A 12,587-nucleotide genomic window follows, 5' to 3' on the forward strand; every position below is an offset into this window, starting at 1 on the left:
CAACATCATGAAAAGAACCTTGTAGCTATTAGCACTGTTCCAGGCCAGAAGTGCGACCTATATTTTTGTAGACCTTGTATGGTGAAAGTGTCCCTTTAAATTCTTACAAGTCAGGAAGCACATTTCCTTGTGTTATGTTACAAGATAGTCATGGGCACAATCCAAAGAAAACTCACTGTCAGGAAATGAGCTAGCAAAACTCTTGTTTGGGCATTTTGAGAGCAGAGGTATTTTCATGCTTCCGCAGATCCAAAGCAGTTTATTGACTTGGGGGAGGAGTCATCCACAGATCCCAGGACATATAAGGGAATTGTTTATTAAAGATTTCCGTGTGGTGATACCAGATACATGAAAACAGTGTTCCGGCTCTCATTAAAGCTTTGCCTTTTTGTGTTGCTGGGATAATGAGGAAGGGTTTGTTTTAAAATAGGACTAAAAGATCTGTTATACGATTTCTGATATCTGGGGGAAAAAAACAGGAAATTAGATTTGTTACTCAATTCCCGGAGCTATATTAGGAAAAAACTCCAGAACTGAATCTGTCTGACGAATCAGTGACATAAAGCTCTGGTAAGCAGGTCAAGAGAAAATAATCTGGTAGGTTTGGCTAAAAAAAGCAACAATGATAGTCTCTTGTTCCCTTAATGTGCCACCCATCAGAGCCACAGAGCTGTCACTCAACAAGTTGGCAGTGGGAGTATGCACATTACAGAATTAGCTTGTTTAGCTGTTTTTTATGACAAGTTACTGTTTTGTATTTTGGGCTCAGTTCTGTTATTCATATAAAGTAATTATAGACATAATGAAAAAAAGGTTTAAATCCCCTATGCTTAACATCTAAACATTGACTATTCCACTTCCAAGACCCAGCATCACAGAAAAACAGACAATCTTCCATCTTCTGCATGAGTGCTAGGGCCTTATTGTTTCCTTCTGGGGCAACTAATCATTCTTATTTGGGGCATTATGCCCATGGTATGATTGGTATCGCTACTTTATATATGTCCTCTTGAAAAAGCATTTAAACCCTGGAGTGATACCCTCATTTTACTGAATAAAAAAATCCTACACTGAGGGGCCCATTTACTTAGCTCGAGTGAAGGAATAGAGGAAAAAAAACTTTGAATTTCGAATGTTTTTTTGGCTACTTCGACCATCGAATGGGCTACTTCGACCTTCGACTACGACTTTGACTTCGAATCAAACGATTCGAACTAAAAATCTTTCGATTATTCGACCATTCGATAGTCGAAGTACTGTCTCTTTGAAAAAAAACTTCGACCCCCTAGTTCGCCACCTAAAAAGCTACCAAAGTCAATGTTAGCCTATGGGAAAGGTCCCCATAGGCTTTGCTATCTTTTTTAGCTCGAAGAAAAATCGTTCTATCGACGGATTAAAATCCGGTAAATCCTTCGACTTCGATATTCGAAGTCAAAGGATTTCAATTCGGCAGTCGAATATCGAGGGTTAATTAACCCTCGATATTCGACCTTAAGTAAATTTGCCCCTGTGTTTTTGTCCACTGTGGTATTTTTATTTCAAATCACTAAAACCCTTTTAATTCTCATTTATATTCACCATGCACATCTCAGAACTGTGTCTATTAAAGGGGTGGTTTGCCTTTAGGTAAACTTTTAGTATGTTATAAAATGGCCAGTTCTAAACAACTTTTAAATTGGTCTTCTTTATCTTTTTTTATAGTTTTTAAATTATTTGACTTTTTCTTCTTTATATAAAGTAGCGATACCATGGACATAATGCCCCAAATAAGAATGATTAGTTGCCCCAGAAGGAAACAATAAGGCCCTAGCACCCATGCAGAGGGTGGAAGATTGTCTGTTTTTCTGTGATGCTGGGTCTTGGAAGTGGAACAGCTTTCAAAAGAGGGTCACTGACCCCATCTAAAAAAACAAATGCTCTTTTAAGGTTACACCTTTATTGTTATTGCTACTTTTTATAACTCAGCTTTGTATTCATATTACAGTCTCTAATTCAAATCAATGCATGGTTGCTAGGGTAATTTGTACCCTAGGAACCAGATTGCTGAAACTGCAAATTGGAAGGCTGTTGAATAAAACATTAAATATCTGAAAAAAAACACAAAAAATTAAAACTAATTGCAAATTGTCTGAGTATCACACTCTACATAACACTAAAAATTAACTCAAAGATAAACAACCCCTTTAAGAAACATTATGTAAAGTGCTTGCGTGTACTTACACTCATCTATACGAGGGATGAGCAGTACATTTTGGTACAGTTTGGTGAAGACACTGAAATACTGGGAGCCCACAGCCCAGTAACTAACATCTGTGTAAGGCCCACCCTGTGTTCCCCTGCAGTTAATTTCTCCTGTGTTCCACCACAGGGGGCCTGGTTGTACTTCATGAGCATTTAGAGTTGTGGTTTATTGCATTTGCGTTTCACACCTTTTCACAGCAACATGCTGCATTTTCTCATGTTTGACACACGTTCAAAAGAAAATAATAAATAATAAGGAATAAAAGAATGCACTTGGAAATCACTAAAATGCATTTAGTTTTGTGTAAAATGCATATGAACGCAATATATGCATTTTTTGTGTTCAACATGCGTTTGTAAACAATGCTCGTATGTAAGGTCATTATTCCCTTTGTGTGCAGCTCCAGCAGAATCTCATGCCTCTAGTAACTGGCGAGCTGGGTTTTTGGGAAAATAAATTTTTTTGTTCTTTTCATTCACCCAGATAACATTATTCCCTTTGAGTGCAGCTCCAGCAGAATCTCATGCCTCTAGTAACTGGCGAGCTGGGTTTTTGGGAAAATATATTTTTTTGTTCTTTTCATTCACCCAGATAACATTATTCCCTTTGTGTGCAGCTCCAGCAGAATCTCATGCCTCTAGTAACTGGCGAGCTGGGTTTTTGGGAAAATAAATTTTTTTGTTCTTTTCATTCACCCAGATAACATTATTCCCTTTGAGTGCAGCTCCAGCAGAATCTCATGCCTCTAGTAACTGGCGAGCTGGGTTTTTTGGAAAATATATTTTTTTGTTCTTTTCATTCACCCAGATAACATTATTCCCTTTGTGTGTAGCTCCAGCAGAATCTCATGCCTCTAGTAACTGGCGAGCTGGTATATATTATTGTCCTTTTCACCCACCCAGATCTTGTGCAGCTAAATCCAAAGGCCAAACTAAAAGGGTTGGATGCCCTTGTACTGCTGGATCGGCTATTGTGCCAATGCAGTAGTACTGTAGGCCATGAATGAAATTTATTAAAGGGCGAAGTGGATAACGCTGGCACAACTTCGCACTCTTAACGCCAGACAAATTTTCGCTCTGGCTAAAGAGCGTTACTATGCAAATTCACTGCGTTTTTGATTTTACTTTTTACAGGGTGATAGGTTGAAAAGGATCAAAATGTTTTTTTGTGGTACCCTCCTTCCCCCCTACATTTGATAACATATGGCACCTAAACTAAACTGTGGGCACATGTTCCCTGGCCTTGTGTAGTGTAATGTATTTGCTGTAGCACAACTATTTCTTGTAATGTTATTTTACTCTCAGGATACAAATACTGTGGCCTTAAATTACTCTTAAAGATAAATGAATTGAATTCCCAGCAAAGGAGCAGAGCACAGTGGTCTGGATGCGGAAGGGACCCTTTACTTAAAGCTTGCCTTAAGCAGGCATTCAGTACAGGACTTCTGATGGGCTTTGCACCCACAGGACACCTTTTGAGACTTTTGGAATAGCACACTTTTAAGGGGTGTGCACATGGATAACTGTGGGTCACCCATGCACTGGCATTCTTGCATACCATCCACTGTAAATCTGCACCTAATTCCACATGTAAAATTATTTGCAGCTGAAGCCCTAGGGGATCAAGAACTGTATTTCAAAAGTAAGCTGCCAAAGAACAATCTGTTAATAAACATCAGTTGTACCTATTTCCTTAGAATTCTTTTACTTTGGTCACTGTATTTGCATGCACCCATTTCCATCTGTACCGAGTGACTGGTTCCACACTCACATGTAAATGGTCGTTTATGATATTCCTTTGCCAGAGGAGTCAATGTTATTTAATAACCTGACTTGTATTTGATTGCTCAGGAATTAAATATAGGTCTGGTCATGTTTTATTAGAGAAAGTGCCACAAAAGAACCTCTTTGTCCTGCACAGTTAAAAAAATCATCTATAGGGAAAACACAGTCCCTGTATTGTTCTTAGCAATGGCATAAGCTGGTTGTAGCTGGTGATGATGTTTAATGAAAAACATCAAATAACAAAATGACAGACTACAGGGCTTTTTAAATCATCATAGGTTTCTTCTTGAGAACCAGCTTTATGTAGAACTGGCACAGTTATGAAACAAAAAGCAGCACTACATTATTAAAGGAGGTATTTAAAGGTGAATAGAACTATAAATAATGCAAGTATTGCTTTATCCTCTATCACAATAAATGGCAAAGTGTTCTGCATTATGTACACTATTGCCTCATTAGCGTGACACCTTCTGTGCTGCAGGGTGGAACGAGGGGGTCGTTAACTAATGCGGCAAACATTTACGCAAAAACATCACTTTGGATTGGCAGGTGTTTGAGTTATGGGCGGCCTGGCATTGCAAGAAGGCTGGGACTTCAGTGTTAGATGAAAATCTATGTAATTTAGGGAGGTTAGGCTTGCAGCAATCCAGATGTGATTGTACTACAACTTCTAGCAGCAGATAGAGCACACCCTAAATTCAAATACTATAAACAAAAATAACATTTCTCCTCTGATCAAATTCCTGATTAAATACTAATCCTATAAACAACATAACACAAGCTCTTTTTCCTTTGATCGACATTTTTTCTTTAATGGATCCCCTATGATTCCAGAGAGCCCTAAGTATACAGAGCTGAATCTCTAACCTGGGCACCCATGGCCAGCACATGCATGTTCAACTGTCAGCCCAACGCTCCCTGTCTCCTGTGTGTGCTGGATTAGGGACTCCTACTCATCCAGTGCTCCAGTCTCCAGAGGCCAATGCGGCTAGGCAGCATGCCACTCCTAGTTTTGTGCCACCCTAGGCCCAGGTCTTTGTGGCCTTCCCACAAATCCAGGTTTGTATGTATATTCACAGGTACAAGTTTTCGGGTTTTTCGAAGTTGACTTCGGGTGTTTTCGTCGCTTCAGGTCTTCAGTTTTGGATGTTTCTGTGACTTCAGGTCTTTTCGGCTCTTCAGGACCTCAATTTCACCTGTTTTCGTGAATTTGGGTCTTTTCGCCACTTCGGGACTTCGGCTGTTTGGCTTTTTCGGCACTTCGGCATTTCGGCTGTTCGGGACTTCAGAAGGAGGCGGCACGGCTTCGGTGCTGTCCCAGTACACTTGCACCCCCCTGATGGTGGCCCTGATCACACATCTTTGCAACTCCAGCATCTGGAGCAAACATTTGCTTTTAATTGGGGCAGGCACAATTATACAGGTATGGGACCTGTTATCCAGAATGCTTAGGATAATAGATCTTTCTTTTTTTTAACAGGTGTTCTCTTTATTGAAATTTTCAAAAAAAGGGGGGGGGGATACAGAAGGAAGGGAAGGGGGAACAGATAAAATAAAACAGAATAAAATAAAATTACAGCAGCAGTCATGACTTCACACTCTGAATAAAGTCAATGAGCAGCAATATTTGTACCACACAGTTATGGCAAGGTTAACATATGTGTCTCCATCCAGACACCCCATATCCTATCAAATTTATCAGGTTGCCCTCTAGCCTCGTAGGTCAACTTTATTAGAGGCAGCATCCTATTCACATAGGCAAACCAGATCGCTTTCTTAGGAGGAGCAGGGGCCATCCAATGCAGTATCATCACCTTTTTAGCATAAAATAGCAATGTCCTCACCAGGACCCTGGTGTTATTGGCTGGTATCATATCATCTAACAGACCCAGGAGGCATATTTCTGGTGTCCCCAGAGGGGGTAACTGCAGCATATCAACTATATAGCCTACCACTTGAACCCAGTATCTAGCTATTATAGGGCACGTCCATATCATATGCCAGAGAGAGCCATCATTATCTCCACACCTTTTGCATAATGGAAGGGGTATTTTCCCCATTTGATGAAGTCTATTAGGAGTCAAGTAAATCCTCATTAAGAATTTGTACTGAATAAGTCTGTCCCTGGTGCTTATAAGGAACTGATAAAGCCTATCCGTTACTTCCTCCCAGTGGTCTTCGGTCAAACTAGGAATATCAGCCCGCCACTGACTGAAAAGAGAGCGGAACGGGGGGGATTTGGAGGATTGCAGACAGGCATAAAGCAGGGAAACCATCTTAACTGGGTCTTCCTTCCTCAGTTGGACCAGAAGGGGGGATCCCCCAATGTCAACTCCCCAGACCCAAATTGTGCCCTAAACATGTGTCTTAACTGCAAATAACGGTACATAGGAAGGTCTGGAATGCCCATCTTGTCTCTTAACGGAACCATATCCATGAACCTCCCATCACTCACAATGTCCCCCAGGTATTTGACATTTTTCTGGGCCCAGAACCACATGGCCTCTGATGGAAGGAAGTGCTGGAGGTGTGAGTTCCTCCAGAGAGGCAGCCTTGGGGACAGGATAAGGGATGGCGATTTGAATATTCTCAGAGCAACTAACCAAGCCGCATGAGGGGCCACCATGCAAGGGGGTAATGTAGGCGAGTCCCTTGGTTTCCTGAGGATATAATTACTAAGGGCTTCTAGGGATCCCACTAGGCGGGCTTGTAGAGGTACATTAGGGTTACTCAAATCTTGTGTTAACCACCAGTTGATGTAACTAAGTTGGCTAGCTATATAGTAATCGTAAAAGCTAGGGAGATTCAATCCTCCATTCGTAGACGTGGCCATTAGCTTGATCGACGAAATTCTAGGGGCTTTATTACACCAAAGAAAAGGGGTAATCAGAGCCTGTATGGCTTTACAGGTTTGTTTGGGTATAACCGTTGGGGAATTATGAAATAGATATAAGTACTTGGGTAAATAAACCATCTTCACAATATTTATCCTGCCCCAGAGCGTTAAAAGGAGATTACCCCAAGCTTGTAATACCGTGGTCAGTTGATGGTTAATGGGAAAAATGTTCAAGGGTATAAACAGTTTCGGATCCAGATGGATGGTAATCCCCAAATATTTAAAGGAATCAACCCACTTAAGGCGGGAGTCAGCCGCTAGCTGGGGGTCTATATCAGGGTCCAGTGGAAATATCACAGATTTAGTCCAATTGATGCGGAGGCCAGCATATATTGTAAATCGGGCGAAGATGTTTAACACTTCCGTTAGAGAGGGACCGGGGTCTGCCAAATTAATTAGAACATCGTCCGCATAAAGTGAGATCCTTTCCTCTATCCGGCCATACTTCAGGCCAGTTAGGTTAGGGGAAGTACGAAATTGAGTGGCCAGTGGCTCTATCGCCAAAGCAAACAGGAGGGGCGACAGGGGGCAGCCCTGGCGCGTCCCCCTGCCAAGAGGAAAGGACGGAGTGATGAAACCATTTACTAATACCTGAGCTGTGGGATGACTGTATAGCAACTTGATCCACTTAATAAATTGTTTACCAAAACCAAAGGACTCCAATACTGCCCATAAAAATGGCCATTCAACAGAATCAAATGCTTTTTCGGAGTCTAAGGAAACTACCACCCTGGATCCCCGGTTGTCATGAGGGACCTGCAAGTTATAATAAAGCCGTCTTAAATTAACATCTGTGGACCTCTTGGGCATAAAGCCGGTCTGGTCAGGCTCAATTAACTGAGTAATAACCTGTTGCAATCTGACCGCTAGCACCTTTGCCAGAATTTTGGCATCTACATTTATTAAGGAGATGGGACGGTAGGAACCGCATTGCGCTGGATCTTTCCCTTCTTTATGGATCAAAACAATGAGTGCATTAGCAAAGGAGGAAGGGAGTGTACTAGCTTGATTGGCCTGATTTAGAATTTCACAAAGTGTGGCCGCTGTTTTCTCCCCCAAGGTTCGGTACCACTCCAAGGGTAGCCCGTCCGGACCAGGGGCCTTGGCCGGGGTCATAGAGGCAATAGCTTCACGAACTTCACCTGGTGTAATGGGACTTTCAAGCAATGCTACATGGGAAGGGTGTAATGTAGGCAGGGGAATACCCAATAAAAAGTCCGTTAGCTGGGCCTCAGTGTAAGACACCTGCGAGCAATATAGATTGGTAAAGTACTCAGCAAATACGTCCGCTATATCACGTGGATCTGTGATTGGATGCCCAGTGGCAGGGATTACCCTATGGATGATCGTTTGTGGATTAGTGACTCTGGATAGATAGGCTAACAGTTTGCCCGACTTGTCGCCCTGTTCAAACCCTCTCTGGGAGGCATACAGTAGCTTTTTCTGGGTGATAGCTGTCATTTTACATTTCAGTTTAGTGTGGGCCTGTAGTAAGTTGTTATGTAGTTCAGGGGAGGGGGCCGCAACATATGCTAATTCCGCCTCCTCCAACTCCAAAGATGCCTGCTGAACCTCCCGTTTAGCCCCATTCCTCACTCTATTTATGGACTGAATCAGGGTACCTCTCGAGACTGCCTTAAACGCATCCCATAGCATAGAAGGGGAGGCTGAGCCCTGGTTGTCAACCCAGTATGTTTCTGCCGTCTCCCGAACTTTGTCCGCCACCTCTGTCTGTGTCAGCCAAAGGGGGCTGAGCCTCCACCTCCTATCCCCCGAACCCGCATAGGGTTGTATAGTAATAATTAAGGGAGAATGGTCAGAAATGGACCTAGTTCCATACTGAATGTGCCCAATTTTGCTAGCCATCTCGGAGGACATCAGGGCCATATCTATTCTCGAAAGAGTTTGGTGCGAGGCGGAATGACAGACATCCTGAAGCCCCATTGAGTCTGTCCAGACCTTCAATTTAGTTGGTTTGGTATCCGCTGAATTAAGCCTATCTAACACAGGAGTCATGCCACTATTAAAATCACCCACCCAGCACTGGGGAACCAATGGAAAAGCCGCCACCTTCTGCATTACAGTATCCATTAGATCCGTTGTGAAGGGGGGGGGGTACATACAGATTGACCAATATAAATTCAAAGGAATCGTGCAATGCATGATAAGATATCTACCATAGTGGTCCACATGAATTTGATGAAGCAAAAAATGAAGGCCTTTTTTGACTAGAATAGAGACCCCTCTCGCATGAGTGGAAAAGGTAGCGTGGTACGCCTGTGCGACCCACGCCCTCTTCAGCGCTAAGACTTTTTGGCCTGTTAAATGGGTTTCCTGGAGGAAAACAATCGCCGGGGACCATTGTTTCAATGCATTGAATAGAAGTGCCCTTTTGATTTTATCATTAAGGCCTCTGATATTCCATGAAACCAAAGTAACCTTAGCCATACTTAAATAGGAAAATTCTACTGTGCGTCAAAACCTCACTGCTGCACGAGTATAAAAGGGAGTGGGGTGAAAGAGGGAAAAACCTGGGGGAGTCCCACAACACCCTAGCCCGCCCTGCCCACCCTGTGAACTGGGGTGGGCCTTGACCCCTAACAAAACCTTACTAGAAACCGCCAGGGACATGGCGACTATAGCATAAACACTATGTAATGAAACAAAATACTTAACATAAGCACGTGCCCCCAGTCCTCCGGGTTTCGGTCAGTGTCCCCACATAAAAAACAGCTGGTAACAATGGGAGGCTTTCCGATAAAAAAAAAGGAGTGATAGTCAGTAAGTAGGAGCATAGCTTGGTACACCATGGTAGGAGGGTATACACTCACGAACCCAAGGCCACAAGTCCTCAACTGAAGAGTGGACCGAATCCCCCAAGGGTAGGCACACTTCAAGGGGTGGGTAGGATGCATGAAGGCCTTATCGCCATTCTAGCCAGTCCATGGCCTCCTGTGGCGTCGCAAAAAATCTGGTGTTGTTGCCGTCCACCACTCTCAGTTTGGCTGGGAAGATTGTAGAGTAGAGAATACCTTTGTCTCTGAGCTTCCTCCGGACCTCGGCATATTTGGCTCTTTGCCGCTGGACTTCCATGGTATAATCCGGATAAATCATAATCTTGGCATCACCGACGTGCAGGTCTTCTTTGGTGCGCATCAGCCTCAAGATGGCGTCCCGATCGCTGTAATTAAGGATTTTGGCAATCACGGTACGCGGGGGAGCCCCCGGGGGAGGCTGACGCGACGGAATGCGATGGGCCCGTTCAACCAGGAACGTCTGAGATAGTTGGTCAGCACCCAGGTGGTCCCTGAGAAGATTTTCCAGGTACAGTTCAGGAGTGGCACCCTCCTGTTTTTCAGGTATGCCGACAACGCGTATGTTATTGCGTCTCTGCCTCCCCTCTAGGTCATCAGCACGTGTCTTACAAAGTTTCAGCTGGTTCTGAAGATCAGCGATTGCACGTGGGACCTCTCTGGTAGCGTCTTCGAGATCCAAAATCTGGCGCTCCGACTCCGCTGTGCGCTCTCTCAAGTTTTGGAGATCTTGGCGGAGTAGTGCCAGATCAATTTTCACCTCCTCCACCCTAGTATCAATCTTTACCTCCACAGCTGTCCGCGTATCCCGGATCGCCTGCAGGACCTCCTGGAGAGTCGGTTCTGGTTGCGGAGGAGGCTCAGGCCCGGCCGGATCAGGAGGGGGTGGAGGGTCAGTCCTGCACAAGCGAGCGCCATCTTGGTTCGGATGCCGCACATATTTATCCAGCTTGCTGGTCGTTGCTTCGGCAGATTTCTTAACGCCTCCCATCTAGTGGCTTCTGGGGGCACTCGGGCACCCACAGGGAAAATTTGGAGCCCGAGGGGGCACAGGATCGACTGTGACGGAGCAGCTGCACCGGAGCTCTGAATAGACGCGTCTCTCTACATCGGCAGTTAGGCCACGCCCCCAATAGATCTTTCTTTTAATTATATCTTAGTTTGGATCAAGCACAAGGTTTTATTTTATTATTACAGAGTAAAAGGAAATCATTTTTAAACATTTGGATTATTTGGATTCAATTGAGTCTGTTGGAGATGGCCATCCCATAATTCTGAGCTTTTTGGAGAACTGGTTTCCAGATAACGGATCCCATACCTGTACTGGAATTCTGGAAAGAAATGTTGCATTTATATATAAAACATGGTGCATTGTGCAAATCATTGTACTTTGCAATCATTTATTAGATGAGCCCTGTAGCGTCTTGTGTGGCACTGTTTGCATTGTGGAATGGGTGCAAGCATTACAAAGTCACTAGTAAATAAAATGTACTAAATTAATAGTGTACATATTTGAATTAATTTATTCATACTACATTCCACTAAAGGATACTGTTAGTGTGGTATTAGGGAGTGCAACGTAACATTAATAAAAATGATCCTCTTTTCTACTACTGGATGGTAGGAACCCCCAGGGAAATGCAGCTTTAAGTAAGAGCCTAGCGCAGCTTCTGCCTCACGTGATCCCTGATGTCTTCCATTGATTTGAGGACTATTGTTTGAGCTCTGTGATGAATGCAAACCTCTAGCTCATACATTGTAGAGCCAATTATTCTGTCAGTTTTCCTGCACTATCCTCAAGAACATCTCAGCATGTACACACGCTACGAAGTGCAGAGTTATAGCCTCAGGGATGTATTTGCAGTATCACTGCTAAACAAAGGGTGGAATTCCACCAAAAAAACTGGATTATTTGTAGGTCGCATTAGCATTAATCTGTATTTATGCATGAAATATAGATATATCTTTATTTATATCACTACTGTATACAGAGCGCTGCACTCTTTTCAATACAGTAATAGTACAAACAGAGGTACAAATGCAGCAATAATTATAAATATGCCCAGATATAAAAAATATGCATACTGTATTAATTGATAATGTGTGTTGTATGTTAAGAGACACAGAATGAAAGTAGTCCCTGCCCATAGAGCTTATAGTTAGGGATGGGCAAATTTTTTCGCCTTGTTTCGCCGCGGAAATGATGCCCATAGACTTGTATGGCGTCCAAAAAAAATTTGCTGCGCGACAAAACATTTTTGACGCCCATAGACTTTAATGGGCGTTGGCGACATATCGTTGGCGACATATCGTTGGCGACATATCGCCGGCGGCAATTTTTTGACGAAACAAAACTGGTCAAATTTGCCCATTTCTACTTATAGTACATACTTGCAAACTGCAGGTATCAGATTAGTAGCAGCAATGGAGTTCCTAGTCATGTAAGAGGAAATGTATAGAATTACCCTATACACTCCATGCAATTGTCAGCATTTTAAGTGTGACATCCATATTGTATTTACCAATAGAAATTTTTTAAAGTTCTGCAATAAGTAGAGTGGGAAGGTGCTTCTTTATTCAGATCACATGGCCATAAACCTTGCATTATAATTGCACAAAAATGGCTTACAATAAAGGCACTATGTGATAAGATGTTTAAACCAGATAAGGCACTAAAATGATATTCTCTAGTCTAGAAAAAGGCTTTGAAACTTACTTGGTATTAGGAGACATTTCTACGAAAGCATTTTCTGGATGGGTGGATTTCGCATTAATAATTCAATAGAAGTGGAGCCTACGTGCAAGTACAATTTAACTGGAGGAAAAAAAAAATCACATTTAAATATATAAAA

Source organism: Xenopus laevis, chromosome 4L (genome assembly GCF_017654675.1).
Source record: "Xenopus laevis strain J_2021 chromosome 4L, Xenopus_laevis_v10.1, whole genome shotgun sequence".
Taxonomy (NCBI): domain Eukaryota; kingdom Metazoa; phylum Chordata; class Amphibia; order Anura; family Pipidae; genus Xenopus; species Xenopus laevis.